We start from the raw sequence: 24,074 nt of genomic DNA, 5'->3' as shown, positions 1-24,074 counted from the left end.
CACATAGATTGGATAGTACCATGAGAATGATAAGCTGAATGGTACAGAATCTCAGGAAAAGGTTATTTCAGGCTGTGAAATTATTATCACATGGATAGGGTGATGTGTGAAAGAGCTGGGAAGACTAAAGGAATTTGTAAGTAAGGCAAGTTTGAAATAGGTACATTGTAGGGGTCTGGGGTCTTCAGTGCCAGAGCAAGGAGTTTAAATTTTATTCAGTAAGTACCAGGGAGCCACTGACAAGATCAAAATACCGTCTGGCAGCATTGTGTAATTTCAACTCAAAAAATTATTTGCTGGTAGTCTTGGACGTACTGCTTTAGTAAAAGCAAAAGTAAGATTATAAGATGGCTTCAACTCTAGCCTATTTAATAGGCCTGTCAAAAAATTTGTTTCCAGATGAAATTAAAACTAGTAAACTGCTTAGTTAAGATACAACCAGTACTTAGAGTAGAATAAAATGCCACTTTTTATGCTGTTGAAAATTGTTTTTATGAATTTTAGTGTTGATTAGTCAGCTGTTCTACTTCATTTCTCCAACTGCTGCAATGCAGAAATCCTCCATTTTATCTTTCTCCCTTTGCAGAAGTAGTTTTTTTCCACTTGGGTAGAATGAATAGTTATTATGAAAAGAGCTTTTGATGAATAGCCTTCCTGGATGTGTTCTTAATTTTGATCAAGAATATAACCCTATGAAAGACTGTTTATTCCTTTAGAAGGAAAAAAACAGGGAAGCCTGGGTGGCTCAGCAGTTAAGTGTCTGCCTTCAGCTCAGGGCATGATCCTGGAGTCCCTGGATCCCGTCCTGCATTGGGCTCCCTGCAGGGAGCCTGCTTCTACCTCTGCCTATGTCTCTCCTCTCTCTCCCTGTGTCTCTCATGAATAAATAAATAAAATCATTTTTTTTAAAATAAGGGACAGTTTACCCATAGGGTTATGAAGACCACTTATACAAACAAATGCTGAGAATTTCTAGTTCCAAGTGGGGCTGTAGTAAACCCTGAACTCACCTCCTCCCACAGACCCATTGAATCAAGCTACAGTGGAACAATTTCCTCTGAAAAAGCAAAGGCTGGCTGAATGACAATCATACACCTGGCAAACAAGAAGAAAATCACTTGGAACCATGTAGAAGAGTTGGAACACAACCTTGCCATAAAGCCCACCCCTGGCACAGTGATCGACAACTTGGAAGGAACCCAAAATCTGGAGCTTCTCCCTGAGGAGCAATGGGTTCAAACCCACATCAGGTATACCAGCTTTTAAGACACACTTGAGAGACAATTCCTCAAAACCCAACAGGGCCTGTATCCCAAGATCCACAAGACTGAAGGGATCTGAGAAAGTGCTCTTACAGGACTCAGAAGCGGCTGATAGTACTCAGATTGAAAGTGAAGGAGAGGGATCCCTGGGTGGCGCAGCGGTTTAGCGCCTGCCTTTGGCCCAGGGTGCGATTCTCGAGACCCAGGATCAAATCCCACGTAGGGCTCCCGGTGCATGGAGCCTGCTTCTCCCTCTGCCTATGTCTCTGCCTCTCTCTCTCTGTGTGACTATCATAAATAAATAAAAATTAAAAAAAAAGAACTTCTTTAAGAAAGTGAAGGAGAATCACCTGCTTCTTTTAAAACACTGGCCTAAGGAGCAGCTTCAAACTGAATATATACTTAGGAGCCTACTGAAACATTCCAGAGAAGAAACTGGCAGGTGCCATCTTTGCAATCTGTCTTTACCATGCTCCAGAGCACCAGTATCTTTCATAAGGGAGCTTTTACATGCCTCTAGTGTCCTAAGTTTTGCGGCTGCCACCTAGGGCATGCCTCTAGATCACTTGGCTCTGGAGACCAGGGGAGCTTCCATCCCTAGTCTCTTCAGGCTATATTTGGTGTCCCCCCAAAAGGAGCTCATACCCAGCCTGGTGCCCCAATTTTTGTGATTGCAAGAGAAGAAGAAAGGAACAGAAAGAGACTACAAAAACAGCCAGAAAACAATGAACAAAATGGCAATAAATACATACCTATCCATAATTACCTTAAACATAAATGGACTAAATTCTCGAATCGAAAGACACAGAGTGGTTAAATGGATAGAGACAAGACCCATCTCTATGCTGCCTACAAGAGACTCACTATATATATGAGAACACACAAGACTGAAAGTGAAAGGGATGGAAAAAGATACTCTATGCAAGTGGAAAACAAAAGAAAGCTAGAGTAGCTAAACTTAATGAGATAAACTAGACTTTAAAACAAAGACTAATGACATAATGATAAAGGGGTCAATCCAACAAGAAGATATAACATTTGTAAATATTTATGCACCCAACTTAGGAGCACTTGAGTATATAAGCAAATATTAAACAGGAATAAAGGGAGAAATAGCTCCACAAACCAATATTTCACTCTATATGTTAACTAAAATTTAAATTTTTAAAAAAGGAATAAAGTGAGAAATAGCAATATAACAATACTAGGGTCTTACATTGATGGACAAATAATCCAGACAGAAAATAAGGAAACATTGGCCTTACATATGTTAGGCCAGGTAAACTTAACATATTTATGGAACATTCCACCCTAAGGCAACAGAATACACATTCTTCTCAGAAGCACATGGAACATTTTCCAAAATACACCATATATTATGCCACAAAACAAGTCTTAATAAATTTGAAACGAATGCATCATATAAGTATCTTCCAGCCACGCTGGTATGAGATTAATTATACAAAGAAAACTAAAATTTCACAAATATGTGAAGATTAAATGACTTGCTACTGAACAGCTAATAGATCAAAGGAGATAACAAAAAATACCTTGAGACATGAAAATGGGAATATAACACTATATGGGATGCAGCAAAAGCAGTTCTAAGAGACAAGTTCAGAGTGATAAATGCCTATCTCAAAAAACAAGAAAAGTCTCAAAAAATCTAACTTTACACATCAAGAAACTAGAAAAAGAAGAACAAATGAAGGCCAAAGTTAGCAGAAGAAAGAAAGATTACAGCAGAAATAAATAGAGACTAAAGAGACAGTAGGAAAGATTAATGAAACTAAAAGCTGGCTCTTTGTAAAGAAAATTGACAAACCTCTAGCTAGACTCACGGGGCGGAGGGGAGACTGAGAAGAGGACTCAAAAATCAGAAATGAAAGAGATGTTACAACTGATACCACAGAAACACATAGGAACAATTTTAGGCCAACAGCTTGGATAACCTAGAAGAAATGGGTTCTAGAAGAAATTCCTAGAAATATACAACCTACCAAGACTGAATCATGATGAAATAGAAAATCTGAACAAAAACAGTTACTAATAAGGAAATTTGAATTAGTAATCAAAAATGTCCCAACAACAACAAAAAGTCCAAGACCAGACAGCTTCACTGGTTAATTCTACCAAATATTCAAAGAATAACGATCTTTCTCAAATTCAAAAAAAAGAGAAGGGGAAGGAATTTCACACTCATTTTGAGGCCAGCGTTACCCTGTTATCAAAACCAGATAAGGATGGCACAAGAAAGGAAAATTATAGCCCAATATTCCTATTGAATATAGATGCAAAAATCCTCAAAATATTAGCAAACCAAATTCAACAATACATTAAAAGAATCATATAGACAATTAAATGGGATTTATTCCAGGGATGCAAGGATGGTTCAACTTCTGCAAATCAGTCAATATGAAACACCATCACATTAACAAAATGAAAGAGAAAGATAGCATGATCATCTCAATAGATAGAGAAAAAGCATTTGACAAAATTTATCATTTATGTTAAAAATTCTCAACAAGGTGGGTGTAGAGGGAACATAACAATGAAGGCTGTACACAACAAGCCCACAGCTAACATCATACTCCAAAGTGAAAATGTTTTCTCTAAAATCAGGAACCAGGGATCCCTGGGTGGCGCAGTGGTTTAGCGCCTGCCTTTGGCCCAGGGCGCGATCCTGGAGACCCGGGATCGAATCCCACATCGGGCTCCTGGTGCATGGAGCCTGCTTCTCCCTCTGCCTATGTCTCTGCCTCTCTCTCTCTCTCTCTCTGTGTGACTATCATAAATAAATAAAAATTAAAAAAAATAATAATAAAATAAAATCAGGAACCAGACAAGGCTGCCCACTCACTACTTTTATTCAACGTGGTATTGAAAGTCCTAAAAGAAAAAAGAAAAAAAAAAAAAAGAGAAGAAGAAAAAAAATAAGTCCTAGCCACAGCAATTAGGCAAGAAAAAGATATAAAATGTATCCAAATTAGAAAGGAAGAAATGAAACTGTCATTATTTGCAGATGACATTTCATACATAGAAAATACTGAAGACTACACATACACACACATACAATTAGAACCACTAAATGAATTCAATAAAGTTATAGGATATAAAACCAATACACAAAAATCTGTTGTGTTTCTATTCAATAATAATAAACTATCAGAGAGATTAAGAAAACAATACCATTTATAATTACACCAAAGAGATTAACATACCCAGAAATAAATTTAACTAAGGAGGTAAAAGATCTATATATTGAAGACTGTAAGACATTAATGAAAGAAACTGAAGACAAGTAAATGGAGATATTCAATGTTCACGAATTGGAAGAATTCATATTGTTAAAATGTCCATACTACTTGAAGCAATCTACAGATTCAATGAAATTCCTGTTAAGATTCCAATGACTTGGGATCCCTGGATGGCGCAGAGGTTTAGCGCCTGCCTTTGGCCCAGGGCGTGATTCTGGAGACCTGGGATCAAATCCCACGTCGGGCTCCCGGTACATGGAGCCTGCTTCACCTTCTGCCTATGTCTCTGCCTCTCTCTCTCTCTCTCTGTGTGACTATCATAAATAAATAAAAATTAAAAAAAAAAAAAGATTCCAATGACTTGGGAAACTTTTGCATTGGGTGGGAAATGGAATCATGGATTCAACAGGCCATAGTGGCACACTCACTCTTTGTCCTTTCACTTTGCATCAGTACCTATTGTTTCTCCTTTCAAGAATAGGATTTTTTCCATCTGAAAGAATTATCCTAGAATAAAATTTTAAAAATTCCAATGTCAGCTTCAGTTGAGAAACAGCCTTCTGCAGTCTCCTCTGCAAATGGGCTCCATGGCCATCCCCACCACTTGTGATCACCCACCAAGGCCTTGCATGGTGTCACCGCCGAGGTTTCCACCAGCCCACAAGTGACAGCAGCTCACTCCTGGCTATTGCTGGTGCCAACTAGGCTCCACTTCCAATAACTGCTTCTGCAGAAGTGCAGAGTAGGCTGGGGAAGCCATCCCTCACCACCCAAGTCTCTGCAAGGCTGACCTGGGTCACTGGTGGGCAAGCTTCTTTTTCAGGAAGTCCGCTTTCCCATTCATGGCTACAGTGTTCAAGTCCCCAGAAAGTTCAGAATCTTCTCAGGCCTCCAATAGCATGATCACCTGTAACTTGTTCTGGGAGCCATGAGGAAGCAGCCTGGTGGCCAGCCTGGCAAAGCCAACACCAGGCTCCAGGAGGTGCTAGGCCCATCAGTGAGTGCCCTTCCATTCCCCTCCTCTCCTTCCCCTTAGATTAGGCAGGCTGCACCAAGCAGAAGCAGTTGGGTTCTTTTATATCAAAATAGTAAAACACCAAAAGGAAGATGAGAGAATCCCATTCTTTTTTTTTTTTTTTTTCCCATTCTTTTTTATCCAAGCCATCCACAAGCCTTCCTGATACCCTGGAACCATGTGCCTTGCACCAAGTGAAAAATAAACTCCAAGCAGCCATTTGAAAAAAAAAATTCTAATGGCATTTTTCACAGAAATAGAACAATTTTAAAATTTGCATAGAACCATAAAAGACCCTGAATAGACAAAGGAATCTTGAAAAAGAAGACCAAAGCTGAAGTCATCATGCTCCTTGATTTCAAACTATATTATAAAATTACAGTAATTAAGAGTATGTCATTGGCATAACATTCACATAGAACAGTGAAACAAAATAGCCCAGAAAAAAGCCCACCCATATATGGCCAATTAATTTATGACAAAGGACCCAAGAATATATAGTGGGAAAAAGTCTCTTCTATAAAGGTGTTGGGAAAAGTAGACAGTCATATGCAAAATAATGAACCTGGACCACTATGTTATACCATATACAAAGATTTGGATTAGACTTGAATGTGAGGCCTGAAATGTAAAACTCCCAAAAGAAAACCCAGGCAGTAAGCCTCTTGATGTAGGTCTTGGCAGTGATTTCTTGAATCTGATACCAAAAGCAAAAGTAAATAAGTGGGCCTGCATCAAATTAAAAAGCTTTTGCAGACCAAAGGAAACTATCAACAAAATGAAAAGGCAACATATAGAATGGGAAAAGATATTTGCAAATCACATTATCTGATTAATGTCTAATATCCAAAATACATAAGGAACTCATACTACTCAATAGCAAGACAAAAAAAAAAAAAAAAAACCCAACTAATAAATGGGCAGAAGATCTGAATAGACATTTTTCCAAAGACATACAAATGGCCAATGGGCACCTGAAAAGATGTTCAATATTAATCATCAGGGAAATGCAAATCAAAACTGTAATGAGATATCCTCTCACACCTGTTAGAATGGTTACTATTAAAAAATAAAAAAGACACAAGAAATAACAAATGTTGGCAAGGATGTGGAGAAAAGGCAATCCTCATGCACTGTTTGTGGGCATGTTAATTTGATTCAGCCCCTATGGATACAGTATGGAGGTTCCTCAAAAAATTAAAAATTGAACCACCATATGACCCAGCAATTCCATGTCTAAATATTTATCAAAACAACCAACAACAACAACAAAAGACTAAACAAGGGACACTTGGGTGGCTCAGCAGTTGAGCATCTGCCTTCAGCTCAGGGCATGATCCCAGGTTTCTGGGATTGAGTCCTGCATCAGGTTCTCCCTGCCTATGTCTCTGTGCCTCTCATGAATAAATAAAGAAAATCTTTAAAAAATAAAAAGACAAACACACAAACAAAAAAACCAAAAACACTACTCAAAAAGATATATGTACTTTTGTGTTCAGTGCAGCATTATTTACGATAGCCAAAATATAGAAACAACCTAAGTGTCTGTTGATGGATAAATGGATAAGAAACTGTGGTATATATACACAACGGGATATATGACAGTGGTTTGGAAGGGCTATCTTCCCACTCACCTTTGTTTAGGAACCTGTCTTTGTTGGTATCACATCCAGCATTTAGGCATTATTAATTGGTGGCTGATTGCTCTATTGTTTTCAACAATACCTTGTGCCATAAAATATTCAAGTATGGGGATCCCTGGGTGGCGCAGCGGTTTAGCACCTGCCTTTGGCCCAGGGCGCGATCCTGGAGACCCGGGATCGAATCCCACGTCGGGCTCCCGGTGCATGGAGCCTGCTTCTCCCTCTGCCTATGTCTCTGCCTCTCTCTCTCTGACTATCATAAATAAAATAAAAATTAAAAAAAAAATATTCAAGTATGATACAATTAAATTTAAACCCCTTTTTATGGATAGTTTTTGAGGCCAATATGTATAACATTTCTGTCTCACCCCATGGGGGCTCTTCTCTCTTGTCTTTTTCCCTGGTTCTCATTGGTAAATTAGCCAGCCTCCTAAGATTTATTATTTAGCTTCCATGGAGTTATTAGCTTACTTTAAAATTGCCAACTACCAAAATCTACACTGTTTCAGAGAGTACCTTTAGGCTTGACCTTTCCCATAATCTGTTCCAAGTATAGTCAGTTCCACTGGGGAGAGCCTCAGAGCATTCTGCTCTTACACTCACCTCTTCCCCATGGCAAAATATGGGTTACTGCTCCAGAGCTGAGGACAGGAACAGTGACCCACTTCTCTCAGCGACACTTCTGCATTATGATTAGGGTGCTGGGCCAGGCAGCAGCCTCTAGTCTTCCCAGTATGAAACTTCTGCCTATGAGTGAGCTTCTGTGAGGACTTTTAAGGCTCCACTATTCTTAGCCTGCCATGGTGCCTCAAGTAGAGCCTCTGCTCTATGAATGTGGGCTGGGTGGAGGAAAGAGTGCTTGACTTACTGGTCATACTTGCCTGGAATTTAGTCTCTGAAAAATAGAACTTTGGAGGAATTGAAAAAAAGTGCTGGTGCCTTGTCCCTCTTGGGGTGGTACCTTAGCCTTCGCTAGACCCTGGGGAATTGGGAGCCCCATCTTTTTAGACATTCCCACCCAGACTGGAGCTTCCCTCATGCTGAGCCAGTGGATGGGGATAGGATAGGAAGTGGTTCACAGCACAAGTGCTACAAACTGTGTTCTTACGAAAATTTAGTACATTTTCTTTTTCATTTATTTGAGAGAAAGAGAGAGAGAGAGCACGCACAAGTGGGGGCGGGGGGGGCGCAGAGGGAAAGGGAGAAGCAACTCTCCACTGATAAGGGAGTCCAATGTGGTGCTTGATCCCAGGACCCTGAGATCATGACGGGAGCAGAAGGCAGACACCCAACTGACTGAGCCACCCAGGCGCCCCATGAAAATAGATTTTCTTGAACAAATGTTTCCCTATTTGCCTAATGCTCTTAGGACAATTTCGAGAGACTGTAAGTGATAGCATTCACCAGTAATGACTGTTTCACTCTGAGTGGGTCCATGGAGCTCCTATGCTGCCAATTCAGAAGTTGCTTTTAAGATTTAATTTGTAATTATTTATTCCTATTTTAATAATGGGTATTAAATTTTTATTAGTCTTTGTCCACCCTTCTTTTAATGTGCTATGGATTTTTTTTGGCTAGTATTTATTTGGGATTTTTGAATTAATATTTATAAGTAAATATGAATGGTAGTTCTCTCTATGCTAGTTCTGACAGATCTTAATATCAATGTAATATTTACTTTATAAAAAGAACTTGTCTTAAACTTATACAGTGATGTATGTCAATCATTTCTCAACAAAGCTGAAAAAAAAAAACAATTTGGAATAATTCCTTTTAAAAAAAATCTAATCTCCAGAAAAGTTTAAATAGAATGGCTTTATGTTCATTAGAGTTTTTTTTTTTTTTTTTTTAGAGTTTTTATACATTTTATACATTTTACTGTGAAATTCACTGAACCTGGTGCTGTCTTAGGGATAGAACTTTGACAATCTTTCTGTTTCTTCTCAGTCTCCGGCAGAGATTGCTCATTGTCCACCCAACATCCATTTTCCCTTTCCTACTCAGAGCCATAATCCTGATTCTATCTGGATGCAGTGTCTCGGGAATACAGGACCACATTTTGCAGTGCCATGATTATGTCATCAAGAAGGTTTCGCAGCATCTCAGAGAGAATGACAGTGAGGGATGGAGACCGGGCTACCGGGAAATGGTAAAGGTTGCCCACACCTTCCTCTTTGGATGCGCCCCCGAACCACAAGTCAGTACTTCTTCCTAAACACACGGAGAGGGGACGTGGGGACATGAAGCAAGGCATTTCCTAGCTTCCACCTGTGCGGACAACGCGGCCAGGGACCCGGAAAACCTGCACAAGGCAACCGTCAAGGCAGCTCAGCCCCGCGTGGGTCTTCTGATGTGGATGAGGTTGCAGTGGTGGCAAAAGCTCTTCCCACCCTTGCATCAGTGAGGCCACTCGCCTGTTGGCTCTTTGGGGCTCAGGGAGTAAGGCAGGCCCACAGCAACTCTTCCCGCACGGCTGCCCTGGTGGGGTCTCCCTGGCCCAGGGCTCCTCAGGTGCTGGGTCAGCCCCATGCTCTGAGGGAATGCCTTCCCACACTCCTGCACTCCTGAGAGTGGGGCCGCTTCTGTGGGCTGTGGCCCCTTGGGTTCCACTGGCAGGTCCTTCCTCCCTCCTCACGTACACAGCATCTCTCCCCAGGGGTGTTCTCCGCTGGCCAATGAGGCCGAGCTCTGGGCAAAGCTCTTCTCACACGCATGACATAGCTGCTGCCCTTCCTGCCCTGGGGGGCTGCCCAACCAGCAGGGCCCCAAGCACTCCATGTCGGGACCTTAGGGGCCTTCCTCCCAGGTCCATCCCTAGATATCCCCCCAGGAACTCAGCTGCCTCAGGGCCAGGTTCCTCTGCACCAGAGCTCCTGCTCAGCCGCTTGTTCGGCCTGAAACAGAAAGACCAGGCAAATGTCACCTGTTCTCGGAGTCTGCGGGAGGCTCACACTGTGTGCCCAAAAGGACAGGGTGCTCCTAACCTGCTGGACCCCACATCATAGAGCAGAGGCATTAGAAACCCAAGGGCTGGTGTGGGAAAACTTTCCTCTAGGTAATAAGGAAGTCTAGTGAATTCAGCAAAATACAGTTCAGCCCAGCCTTCCCTTCCACACAGCCTAGGCCTGGAGAGAATTCTTCATGGGGAGGGCTGATCCAGATCAGGGTGGCTTCTCTTAGTTCCCCTCAGAACTCCCTCCCCATGGAGCATCTGGGTGGTTCAGTTGGATCAGGTCACGCTCTCAGGGTCCTGGGATCGAGGCCCACATCAGGGTCCGTTCTGTGAGGAGTCTGCTTGAGATTCTCTCTCTGCCCCTCCCCCAACTGCACACACCTGTGCTTGCTCTCTCCCTCTCTCTGAAAAATAAGTAAATAAATCTTAAAAACAACAAAAACCTCCTTTTAAGGTGGTGAGCCTCACAGTGACCAAGGGGAGTCACCCCGTGGACTCATTCCTTTATGGGACAAGCATTCAATCGCACTCTTCCAGTGGCAGTGGCAGCACCCAACGACTATCAAATGGGCAACACCCCAAGTGTGTTCCTGGCATGAGGCCCTTACAGGCGCTGCCCTCTGCCTGGAAAGCTCTCAGCTCAGGTAACAGCAAGTCTCCTTCTCTCATCCCTTTGCTCAGCTCCCCCTTCCTTACTTCTTCCACTTACTACTGCAGTCAGCTCACTGGGGCCACGGCAACTCACTGTCTCCCTTCCCTGGGCCAGTCTGCTCATTCCTCACTGACCACCTTCTCACGCACTCATCACCCTTCTATTTGTCTCCCCCTTGCCACAACCAAATATCCACAGCAGCAGGATCTTCCTGTTCTGTTCCTGGAATCATGGCTGGCACAAGGCAGTTTTCAATAAATACTTGTCGCATGAGTAAAAGAGAAAGCACCAGAGCCAATCCAACTACTATGACCTCAAATGACTGGCTCAGAGTTGGCACCAGCAGCAAACCATGCCCCAGAGAACCAGCCCATGTGGGATAGCTGTCCAACCAGTCCAGTCAGATGCAGAGGAGTTGAGGGCAAGAAGGGAGACAAACAGGCCCAAACCATCTCAACACTGGGCAGCAGCCTCATGGTCCCCTGAGGATGCCTTGGTCCCCAGGGGTGAGTGTTGGGGATGCCATCAAGAACACATGACCATCCAGTGACCCATGAGCCAGACCCAAGCACTGGATGCTCCTGACCTCCTCTGACCCTGGAATGTGAGCTCCCCCTGCCTGCCCCACTCCCAGGAGCTGCCCCAAGGATAGCGACAGTGCAGGGGGTGGTATGGAGCAAAATGGACAGCATCTGACTGAGGCCAGTGAAGACCTCTACATTACTTTTCAGATCTGGCTGGTGGGTGTGGGTATCTACTCATTCTGCCACCACCTGGGAAGAGCCTCACCTGTGAGCCTCCTTTGCTTGGGAACACCACCAGCTTCCCTCTTTCCTGGGTCTCTCCCTGCCCCCCAAGGAGGGGCTAGTTTCAGATCACAACTAGAAAGCTTCCATGGAGCTTCCCAACTAACAGACTTCTATCTTGCAAACCAGAAAGCCCAGGGAAAACAGCCCCAGCCCTTCTCTTTATCAAAACATCCAGCTTTCTCCCACAGCTAACTGTCCTGTCCCTCCCTCACACCCCTGAACAAGTACCTCTGAGTACTCCTCTGTTGTCAGACCATGGTTCTCTCAGTCCTTATAGCTGAAGGATGGCAACAGGTTTGGAAAACAGAAATGTGTCTGCAGAGAAGAAATGGGCCACAAGTGGGATCAGTACTGCCCTTCTGCCCAAACTTCACACACACACACACACACATATATATATATTTTAAGAAGTCTTCCTTTATTAGCACTAACACAGAACTGAGTGAAGGTGTGATGGTTAATAAAAATTCAAGGTAAGATTAAGGAATTTAAATTATATAGCCTCTAAGGTCTTTTCCAACTGTTAGCATCATGCAACTCCATAAGGCTAATACATACTAAGGTATTAGTTAAGGAAATACTAATACTAAGGAATACTAATTCATACTAAGGTATTAGTTAAGGAAATATTATTATGCCCCTTAGGATATTTACAGTTTAGAAGACTATAGTGCCATAAACCTAAAACACATAGTTCTACACTTAAGAAAAAAAGGAGAGACAGGTCAAAAAGATACAGAAACCAACTTGGAAATTAACACTGGGAACTTTGACTTCGAATGGCAAAATCTGGAGAACCATTTGAAAAATAGATTAATAATGATAATAATGAATTGTAAACCAAAGAATAAGGTATCTGTAAGTCCAAAATAATACGAATGAAGGATCACTGGGTGGCTCAATGGTTTGGTGCCTGCCTTTAGCCCAGGGTATGGTCCTGGGTCCTGGGATCAAGTCCCACATCGGGCTCTCAGCATGGGGCCTGCTTCTCCATCTGCCTGTGTCTCTTCCTCTTTCTGTCTCTCATGAATAAGTAAATAAAATCTTAAAAAAAAAAAAAGATTGAATATAAGGAAAAGGAAAAAAAAAATCATCCTTAGAGAATTCCAATAAATGTAGAAGGAACAGGAAAGAAGAAAACCACCATGGAACTCCACAGTAATCTTTGTTGCACGGAAAATTCACCAATGAATGCTAAAATTAGTGGCACTTCTGAGCTCATGCACATTTAGAAACTGCCATTGTAAAAAAAAAAAAAAAAAAAAAAGGAAACTGCCATTGTATCCTGACTTGAAATTAGGAGCCATTATAGCATAGCAATTAGTTTTGTTCCAAGTAATAGTCATAATAGATTTTATTTTTAGAAAAATTATTTTTTTTTTTTACATTAAACTGTACAAACTTGAGAAATTGGAAGTTCACCTGGGTGTTAAGAACAAAAAAGTAGAGATCCTTGGGTGGCTCAGTGGTTTAGCACCTGCCTTCAGCCCAGGGCGTGATCCTAAAGTCCCAGGACTTTGTGGGAGTCCCACGTCAGGCTCCCTGCATGGAGCCTGTTTCTCCCTCAACCTCTCTCTCTCATGAATAAATAAATAAAATCTTAAAAAAAAAGGAACAAAAAAGCGTATCCCAAATTTGACCACTTCCCAACCACTCTATCAGCCATTCCCCTAGTCTGAGCTACCTCTTGCCTGTAGTAGTTTCCCAACTATTCTTCCTCCTTCCTATTCACGTATACTTTATTCTCAGCATTAGCCAGTAAACTTAAAAGAAAAAAAAAATCAGATCCCTTTAATCATTTATGTAAAACTATCCAATGGCTTTGTCTAGCTTAGAAGAAAATTTGCTTATTACTTTGGCCAAAGAGGCCTATATGATCTGACTCTTACCTACTTCTCTGAACTCATTTGTTACCATTCTCATCCTTCTTATTACTCCTTTCTAGCCCAAAAATAACCTTAGGAATATTAGGGAAGACCCTTCTGAGGTATGCTCCCCTGCCTTTTACCTGCTTAATTTTTTTCCCATGGCATTTATCACTACATGAAATACTATGTTTTGGTTCATTTTTTTACCTGATCTCCAATTTGAACGTAAGCTTATATGGGAAAAGATTTGGTTTGTCTTGCTTACAAACTATAGCCAAATACTTATTTTTAAAAAAGATTTTATTTATTTGTGAGAGGCACAGAGAGAGAGAGAAAGAGAGGCAGAGACACAGGGCAAAGGGAGAAACAAGCTCCATGCAGGGAGCCCAACGTGGGACTCGATCCCTAGTCTCCAGGATCACACCCTGGGCTGAAGGCGATGCTAAACTGCTGGGCCACCAGGGCTGCCCTAGACACAATACTTAAAACAATACCTATACTAGAGTGAGCCCTCAAATATCTGAATATTTTTAAAACATTGAAGCGTAAAAAGTGGGGAAAAAAGCAGAAGGCCTGTATTAACAGAAGTAGACTTCTATTTCTGAAGTCTGTGCAAAAAATGTAAGTCTTTAATATAAAGAAAAAGGAGTATTTTTAACTACATTAATTTTACAAATTCAGTTGCTTAAAAAAACCTTGAAAAATAACTATGACATTGCTGACTCAATTTGGAAATTTGCAAGAATCTTACATGAAAGAAAAATTTATTTATATAGATTACTGGTTTAAAAATACAAGGGAAAAGACAAATATACAAAAGCATTATTATACAACTGATTTCTAAACTCAATACTTCAGAAATACAAAACAATGATCATTACCCCCCAAAGTCACTTTATTGAAACAAATTGATTTTTCAGTTGGTCTGTAACTCTTTTCACTCAAGTTTACAAATATTACTGGATTTTTCAGTTTCATCCCACATCAGAACTTTATTTTTGACTGTCTTCTTCTCAAAGTAGTATATAGTTATTTCTGGCAATTAATGTCAACTATAGGAAGATTCTCTATAGAGAATCTAATATCTAAATATATAGAATTTAATATGGCTGCTGCTTTGGAAACAGTTACCACTCTGAGTTAATCTACACTAAGACTAAGACCTATGTAATGAAAGGCAAAACATTAATGGGCAATATATGAGGACTGAGATCGGAGAGTCTAAGAAAAGACAATGTTTTCTTATACTGCAGATCTGCTAGAGAAGACTCCACTATTTACTTTGGTATTACTGCTAGAGAAGCAGTTTCTGCTAGACCACAAGCTGGCCATATACTTGTCCATTTTATGTTTCCTTTTCTAAACAACAGCAGACTTTAACAATTAGACTGATGAACCAAATAAGCAGACACCTTTAAACTACCATATATTTTAACTGTAAAATAAATTATTTTCTAAATTGATTTTGCAGCCTTGTGTCTGGAAAGGCAATAAAACCCATTCTGTTCCAAAATTACAAAGCTGACTCAGAGGCTATTTGTAAAATGCCTGGCTGTCTTCTATCACCAGTCATGAAGGTGGGCCTTCATGAACTCAGTAACTTAATACATGTAAAAATGACCTCATCCATCAATATAATGTTGAACCAGTAAAAGCAAAAAAGTATAATCATAACGTAGGGATTGGGCTATATAAAGCAAGAGGGAAATATCCTCTTAAATAACATAAGAGGAATATACATGGTAATAAAAATTATAATAAACTTGTAAAGAGATGATTCTGGTTTACATGTATATCTGCTTAAACTGACTGAATGATTGGAAATTTTCTTCTCCTAACAGAACTCCTCCTCATTATAAACTAAGCTGGTCTTAGTGTCTTATAAATCTCTTATTTCCTCAGATTTATCTATTGTACCCTCACTTTACAGTGATTTAACTTATAAGCTGGACCTGCCCAGCTTGCCTATAAAGCCTCTCTTCAGAAAGATACCATATGCATTTTTCAGTAAATACTGCACTTCAAAACAGTTTATAAAGAACCAGCAACTGGCCCTCCAATGTAAATACTTCTCATTTCATATTATCACAGAAGCAGTGCAGTTTACTAACCACTCCTTCCTTACAGAAAACTCAGTAGCTATAAAAATTTTTTCTGTTTCAAAACAATTCAATACTTATTAATTCCAAAGATCCGATCACCATGTAGCTGTGGCATTTTAGGAATTAGCACACTCTGGAGAGAAGCTGTGTTTAGGATGAAGTGAGTCGGATCATACTTCGTATAGAAACTTGCCAGAAAATATCTGTAGAAATAAAAATTTTTAAATTATATCATATATAACATGTAAAACTTGTAAAAAAATTTAAAGGTTAACAAAAAGGTCACTGAAATACCTAATAAATACCTAAAAACAGAATCACTTCTGAGCACTAAAATAGTTTTACAGTTTGGGGCCTAAATTAATTTGGGATTAAAAATTTTTTTCATTTGTTTTTATTTAAGTTTGATTTGCCAACATATAACACCTAGTGCTCACCCCCATCAAGTGCCCTTCTCAGTGCCCATCACCGAGTTACCCCAACCCCCTGCTCACCTCCCCTTCCGCAACCCTTTGTTTCCCAGAATTAGGAGTCTCTCATGGTTTGTCTCCCTCTCTAATTTTTCCCACTCAGACAACATTTAAAGCCATCTATATAGCACTGATACTTTTCAGAGTGCTTTTGCATTTTCTTATTTGATCATCATTTGTCAGGTAGGTGGGGCATACAGTGTTATCCCAGATTTTTAGATAAAGAAACAGGCTCAAATGCATTACCTTGTTCAAGATCTTGTTGTTATATAAGGAATTTAATCACAGAATATTTGAAATCATACCTGTGGGTCAAAAATATATGTTTAGAAATATGGATGCTGTACACAGGTACATTTTAGTTGACTATTTTGTGATAACTTATTGAAAATTCAGGATAAATGTCAGGCTTTTTACATTAATTATAATGTAATCCTCAACACTGTATAGATGAGGAAACTGAGGTTTTCAAAGAAATGGCCAAAAATCATACAGCTAGAAAGCAGTAGAGCTAAAATCCAAATCTAGGGCTGTTTAAATAACTATTAAGACTGTTACTGCATTTATCTTTGTTTGATCATACAAATCATTTAGCTTTTGATGTTAATTTTATATAGGGCTGAAACAAAAATTTTAAAAATTTCCTCAAAGTGCTATCAATATAAGGAAAAAGAAACCTACCACTTTATCATCAATTTATTCTTTTCATTTGAAAATGCCTTCCTTTCTCTCACATCTGTCTAAAATCTACCCTTCCTTAAGTCCCAATTTAAGGAATCCTAATGCCTCCAAGAATTCTTTCCAGTTACTCCAGGCTGCACTGATTTTATCATTGATGCATTACTACATGTAATCTATGTGGTACACAGTGTTTGATTAAGATGTATTTAAAACATCCACTATACATACGCAACTATACTGAGTATGGAATTCAAAGCAATCTATGTACTTATAAATTTTTGCAGAAACAAACCATTTACAATAACAGATAATACAAAGTGGCATAAATAAGGGATATGTAATAATACTAAAGATGTTCAAAATAGGGCAGCCCTGGTGGCTCAGCGGTTTAGCGCCGCCTTCGGCCCAGGGTGTGATACTGGAGATTCGCGATCGAGTCCCACATCGGGCTCCCTGCATGGATCCTGCTTCTCCCTCTGCCTGTGTCTCTGCCTCTCTCTCTCTGTGTATCTCATGAATAAATCAGTAAAATCTTTAAAAAAAAAATAAAGATGTTCAAAATAGAGCATTATTACTTAAGGTTGGGTGCTAAGGAAAAGACCTCATTGAGGAGTTATGATATAAAACTTTATTTTTTAAAGATTTTATTCATCTATTCATGAGAGGCACACACACACACAGAGAGAGAGAGAGGCAGAGACACAGGCAGAGGGAGAAGCAGGCTCCATGTAGGAAGCCCAATGCAGGACTCGATCCCAGAACTCGGGGATCACATCCTGAGCCAAAGGCAGACATTTTTTTTTTTTTTAAGATTATTTATTTATTTATTCATGAGAGCCACAGAGAGAGAGGCAGAGACACAAGCAGAGTTCGAGAAGCAGGCTCCCTGCAGGGAGCCCGACATGGGACTCGATCCCGGGCCTCCAGGATCCGGCCCTGGGCTGAAGGCAGGCGCTAAACCGCTGAGCCACCTGGGCTGCCCAAAGGCAGACATTCAATCGTTGAGCCAACCAGACATCCCAATAGGATTTAAATCTTGAAAGACTAAGAAAGATAAATTAGGAAAGGAGAAGGTATTACAGGTAGGAGAAATGATTTGAACAAAAGCATAAACATAGGCCTATATATAAGTATCAAGAAATGCTGCTTAGAAGAACTAGACCAAGTGGGAGTTGGGTGGGGGTAAAATATTCACATAAAGAAAAAATGAGGTAAGAATCATTTTGTGGAAGGCCCTGATACCAGATAATAGGAGTTAATTTAAGGTTGAATGCTTTACAGATAGGTATTATCTATAATTTATTTCTTCTGGCATCATAGTGAGCTATGTACTATTAGTGAGAATTTCACTTATGAGCAAACCATGCAGGCTGGGCGATAAATACAGGATTCAAGCCAGGTCTGTTCTACAATGAAAACCTAACTTTTGTTGTCAAAAACTATACAGCAGTCTCTCCCAAGGAGTTTGAACATCTAATGTGGGGTGGAGGAGGTGTGGATCAATGAAATTCATCTGAAATTATCCAAATCCTCGTTTAGGGAGATTAATCTGATAGTGTAATACAGAATAAGATTATGTGTATAGCTTTCTTATAAGCAATTTAAAAATATGAACTAGAATACATTTTGACCTGTATATCCTAGAATGTCTAAAAATACTGATGGGCACATTATATTGTCTCCATATATTACTGACTGAAGTAAAAAATGGTTTATTACCAGCCTGTCAAAGATTTTGCTTGTATTTTATGCTCTAAGGTAGCTATCTATCAGTAGAGGTTTCAAAAAATATTGTTTCTAACTGAAATTCAATATAATATCCAATATCCAATCTTCTTCATACCTAAAAATTTCCATCACTTCAGAATTATTGGAGAAATTGTGAAAAACTTCCGTGAAGATGTAAACTGTACTCCATAGTCCAATTGTCCCCAATGAATTAAAAGCCTTGCTTTACCCTGCTTTACCCAGTTTCAAAAGGTGTTCCTTTAATGCATGCAAAAATACATACATCCCCAGATTATGGATAACATTCGTTAAGGTCCAAGCAACAGGAACACTGAAGAACAGAATGCTGAGTAGGATAATATAAAGCAAGCCAACTCCTAATGCATATGTCAGCCACAAACCTCATCTGCTCATTACACCTCACTGTGAGCAACTCCAATATTCATGTTTGCTCCGCCGCCCCACTGCAAGTGGTGGGCTTGGAACACCCACCCTTATATTTGAAATGTATGAGAGAACTGGGTAGATGACAAAACAAAGACATTTCTCACCTTTTAGCAATTAACCATTTACAGAGCCTTCTGGGACTTATGAAGCACTGTCACCCATGCTATTGAACTAACACGCCACAAAACCCCTTGATGTTATCACCCCACCTCTTAAAAGGAGTGAATAGCAAATAAAAGGCAGATACAAAGCTAGACAGACTCTATTTAGAGAAAGTCTAGAGAATACAGAACAATTTGACAAGAGTGGTTACTACTAGGGAATAAAATCTGGAGAACTTTCAAGTTTTACTATATAAACTTGTATATTACTTGGATGTTTTACCATCAGCAGGAATTCTAAAAGAAACTCAAACTCAGTGATACATAGTAACTTTAAATGTTGCTTGGTTAAGGAAAAATGTGAGCTGGAAAGTGTATTAATCCTTGTAATCTCAGACACTGTGTTGCTTTACAGAACTGGCTCTTCCTGAGTATAAGATGCATACCTGTAGTGACAGTCCTGTAAGAGAGCCCTTGGGTGCTCTCCAGCAGCCATATTCGATGCTTAATGGATGACTGGATGGAGGGAGGCGGCGAGCAATGGGCAGATGGGAGCAAGGACATGCTCAGATGTGCGTCCTGAAGAAAGGAGTCCCCAGTAGGTTCTAGATACAGCTTGGAAGGCAGAATAAAGGAAAAGATGGCTGGAAATAAAAAGTCCAAGTTAATAGGGAAACAAGAAAGAAACAAAGAAATGGACTGCAAAGATGTTCATGAAGGAGGGAAATTAAACCAAAGGACTTTATTTTAAAGATATATTTATTCTATATATAGAGAGAGAAAGCATGAGTATGGGGAGGGGCAGAGGATGAAGGAGAGACTCTCCAGCAGACTTCTCCACTGAGCGCAGAGCTCAGCGTAGGGCTCCATCCCACCACCCTGAGATCATGACCTGAGCTGAAATCAAGAGTTAGATATTTAGCCGACTGAGCCCTCCAGGACTTTTATCTGATGAGGTCATTGGAGCCAGAGGAAGGTCTGTAGAGCAACAGAAGTCATTCAAAAAATATCTTTTCAATTTAAGTCAAGAGATGTGTTCCAAGTGGCAGAAACCCATGGTATCTGTATGATTGCCAGGGCAGGCGAAACAGAGGCAGAAGCAGACAGCGTGGAAGTCGTGGCTTTGATACACATAGGGATGACGTGAAAATGGAAACAGCAGACCCACTGCACACAGACCTTTAGAAGGTTAACAGTCAGAGGCGACGACATCAGTGTGAGACATCAGGCAGAAGCTGGACCAGCTGCTGCAGAGACAGCCAGGACAGAGAGGCAACAGGCTCATCCCCTACGCCCAGGACTGCACCCATCACCAAGTCGCATAGGTGGTTCCACTGAGGCGGCAAAGGCTGGTTCCACTGGACTCTGCTATCTGGCACATCCTAAGCATACTCTCACCTTTCCACTGCTGATGTAAGCCCAGGCAGGTGAGGGCAGCCCACCAAGTGCTGCCCATCAGTTGTTCATGTCCAGTGCTCACAACCACCTTCTGTGGTACGTACTTGCGCCACTGAATTGTGACATCTCTGATACCCCAAGCACATGCTAAAGCCCTCACTGTGATAGGGCCTTTCAGAAAAGTAATTAAGGTAATTAAGACACACACAATTCACTCAGAATAGTTAAAAAGCTCAGACTCATTATGTAAAAGTCAAATTAGAGAATAGATGGAAATACTGTTCTTGTCTTTGATTAATAAATGAACTTACTTTTACTTGTCTCTTCATTAGTTTTCAAAATCAGAGTAGGGCTCTGATCCAGCAGGACTGATGTCCTTATGAGAAGAGACACCAGAACTCATTCTCTCTCTCTCTCTCTCCCCCACTCCCACCCCAGTACACACAGGCACAAAGGCACATGTGAGAACCAGGCAAGAAGGTGGTGTCAGCAACCCACCCTGCTCACACCTGGATCTTCAACATGTAGCCTCCAGCACTATAAGGAAATAAATGCTTGTTGTTCCTGCCCCCCAGTGAATGCTAGTCTATTAGGATAGCCCTAGCAACGAGAGCAATGCTATTACCTACCCCATTTTGGCGATGAGAACTGAGAGCCCATGTATAAGCAGCTTCCAAAGGCAAAGGCATGATTTGAACCTTTGGTCTGCTCCCCACAATGAAGCAGAAAGCCAGAGAGCCTCCAGGATGGTAGTCGGGAAGCCTGAACGCAGGGCAAGGGAGCGAAAGGAGTACTCCGGACACTCAGAGCACTGAGCATCGCTGTTACCTGTTTTTTGTTTTTTGTTTTTGTTTTTTTTTTCCGCTGTTACCTGTTGAGGAGACTTCTAACCCCCTGATTCCCCCCGGGGGAAGGGGGGGTGGCGGGGGGGGGGGCAGGCTGTATATCAACAGCAGGAAAACCTTGTCTCTTACCTGTCTCTCCAGGGATGGGCCTCCTGAGCAGCATCCCATGTGGGCTGGGGTCCTCTGGGCTGGGACTGAAGCCTCAGTGATGTCTGCTGTCCCAGAGGCACTGTCCCTCTGGAGAGGACTTCTTGCCCCTGTGTGTAGCTACCACCTGAAAACAAGGACACAAAATCTGACTTCTGAAGAAAAGACTGTCTAAAGGAAACAATTCCTGGAAATGAACACAGTCAGGGTTAGGGTTAGTCAAACAGACACAAAACAAAGCACACAAGGGTTGCTGATGCCTCACATATGTTTTTCCCTGGCAAAACTCCCTTCCTACCTCATGCTGTGATTCATCTAGCTCCCTCTCCAGGTCCACCAGCATGGTAGCCACCACTTTGTCCCCACTCTCGAGGTGCTGCTCCTGCACCCAGGCCTGGAGCTTCTCGGGAGGATGATCAGAAACAGTTCCTGCACCAGCAGCTCCAGGATCTGCTCCTTGCTGTGGGTCTCAGGGCGCAGCCAGTGTTGACACAGCTCCCAGAGCCAGGTGAGGGCCTCGCAGGGCCCAGGGATCTCCTGTCGAAAGTGCTTTCAGATAAATTTCCCTCGGTTAAAAATCCCTGAGGGGATTACTCCATCTCAGTCGGGATTCCTGCATTGGGAGGCGACTTTCCATCTCCACTTTCACTGTCAGCAGTTCCTCCCAGACCTCAGGAGCTTGCATGGTCCAGGGGTAAAGCCTCCTCTGAGTTTGATTCATCTTGACCTTGAAGAGTTTAAGCAGCACCTCCAGCTGGAGCTATGTTGCAGAAACACCTTTGAAAGTTTCCTCCTAAGCAGTAAAAATCACTGTTATATGTAGACAAATGTCAACAGCTAATGATGAGCACTGATAATATAAGCAACCATCACAGACCCCAGGGCTCTTCACTGAAGGTAAAGTCACTTGGTGACCAAAGGATGGGAATAATGGGAAATACAAGGTCATAATGTGTATAAAGCATACACTTTCAAGTCACTCAGAACTCCGTTTTATTCTGGTTCTAACATTTACTAATTGTGTGAGCTTCAGCCAATTTTTTTTTCTTTTTTTTTTTTATACCTTCAGCCAATTTCTTATCTTCTTTAGATCTCAATCTCTCAACATGAAGAAGACATAGTAATAAAAATACCCTACAGCGTTCATGGCAACATTAGGGCCCACACACAATACACTCAGAATAGTTAAAAAGCTCAGACTCCTTATGTAAAAGTCAAATTAGAGAATAGATGGAAATACTGTTCTTGTCTTTGATTAATAAACGAACTTACTTTTACTTGTCTCTTCATTAGTTTTCAAAATCAACCTCAAAACAGCTGAAGTTGCTGTCATTTTTGCTGAATTTACAGAAAAGGAAACTTGGGTAGATTCTACGTTCTGCGAGCTTTCCACTCTGCTCTGCTGCTTCCTAAGAGCAACAGCCAACACCAACCTGGTCTACAACATGCGTCCAACACAGGGCTAGGATGATCCTCAGGAGGTTTGATAACACCACGATTTCAGGAGATAAGAAACGGAGGCCAGGGGAAGTGAGGCAGGTTGCCTAAGGTTAAGTTCTCTGTGAGGACAGTCCTCAGAATCCACACAAGCCCAAGCAGTGCCTGCGACCCAGGAAGCCTGTATGTCTGCACAACGTCAAGAAGTGCAGCCTCGGGATCCCTGGGTGGCGCAGCGGTTTGGCGCCTGCCTTTGGCCCAGGGCGCGATCCTGGAGACCCGGGATCGAATCCCACGTCGGGCTCCCGGTGCATGGAGCCTGCTTCTCCCTCTGCCTGTGTCTCTGCCTCTCTCTCTCTCTCTCTGTGACTATCATAAATAAATAAAAATTAAAAAAAAAATTTAGAAAAAAAAAAAAAGAAGTGCAGCCTCAAAGCTGAATTCCCGCTTGGCAGGAGCTGTGGTGGACACTCAGGGAACTGGCACCTGGGGACGGGGTGGGTGGCAGGACAGGGAGCCCCGGGGCCCGCATCTCCAACAGGCTCCCGTGCTGTGTGCGCACACCTGGGCTCCAGCATCCTGGGGCTCAGGGGCAGGGAACCGGCCCCCGGCACATCCTGCACCTGAAATCCAGTCCGCTCACAGCCCTTTAACCCGCTCTAAAAACCAGAGTGTAAGAGATTGAACACCCTCTGCGCTTGGTCTGTCTCCCCGCCCCCCAGGCTGCCCGCCCCAGCTCCAGGTTCCCCACCCGGGCCAACCTGGGGCCGCTGCTCCCGGGGGCGCCCCTCCAGCCTCGCGAACCTCCCAGGCCCTGCCCGCGCGACGTCTCCCACCTGGGACCACGCGGCCTCCTCGGCGGCCTCTGCGGGCGGAGCCTCCCCTTCCACGGCCCACTCCCAGCCACGCCCGCCCCGGCTGCTCAGCGCTGACTCACCGGAGCCGGATGAGGCCGGAAAAAGGGGCCGCAGAGAGGAGGCCTCCCGCCGCGCGGGGCGCTCGGGGCAGAGGCACTTCCGGGCCGCTCTAGGCTCCCGCGTCTCGCCTCCCGCTCCCGCAGCGGGGCACGCGGTGGGAAAGTCGTGCGCAGGCGCGCCTCCTGCACGTTTGAAACCGGAGAAACGCTGCGGTCTAGGCCATTACGTTGAAAATGCTTATTTTTAAAACTTTTTTTTTTAATTTTTATTTATTTATGATAGTCACAGAGAGAGAGAGAGAGAGAGAGAGGCAGAGACACAGGCAGAGGGAGAAGCAGGCTC

The 24,074-nt window shown here is 42.1% G+C and overlaps 1 long non-coding RNA gene and 1 pseudogene across 3 annotated transcripts in view; both read right to left on the bottom strand.

The window, feature by feature from the left end:
- Positions 1–23,780, bottom strand: part of LOC102154005 — a 31,714-nt gene extending 7,934 nt beyond the window's left edge. For 2 of the 3 annotated variants that reach the window (XR_005384445.1, XR_005384444.1), the window contains exons 1-5: positions 23,652–23,780; positions 21,677–22,171; positions 21,361–21,505; positions 19,435–19,632; positions 11,820–11,906 (exon numbers count right to left, since the gene is read on the bottom strand). This is a non-coding gene — a long non-coding RNA (uncharacterized LOC102154005). Of the gene's footprint in view, positions 1–9,001; positions 10,072–11,819; positions 11,907–19,434; positions 19,633–21,360; positions 21,506–21,676; positions 22,172–23,651 lie in introns of those variants that run through there. The other variant, XR_005384446.1, reaches the window with a different exon arrangement.
- Positions 14,207–19,424, bottom strand: LOC100682612 (annotated as a pseudogene).
- Positions 23,781–24,074: the final 294 nt, after the last annotated feature.

Source organism: Canis lupus, chromosome 35, assembly GCF_011100685.1.
Source record: "Canis lupus familiaris isolate Mischka breed German Shepherd chromosome 35, alternate assembly UU_Cfam_GSD_1.0, whole genome shotgun sequence".
NCBI classification, from domain to species: Eukaryota; Metazoa; Chordata; class Mammalia; order Carnivora; family Canidae; genus Canis; species Canis lupus.
This window is presented reverse-complemented; position numbering and strand designations above follow the sequence as displayed.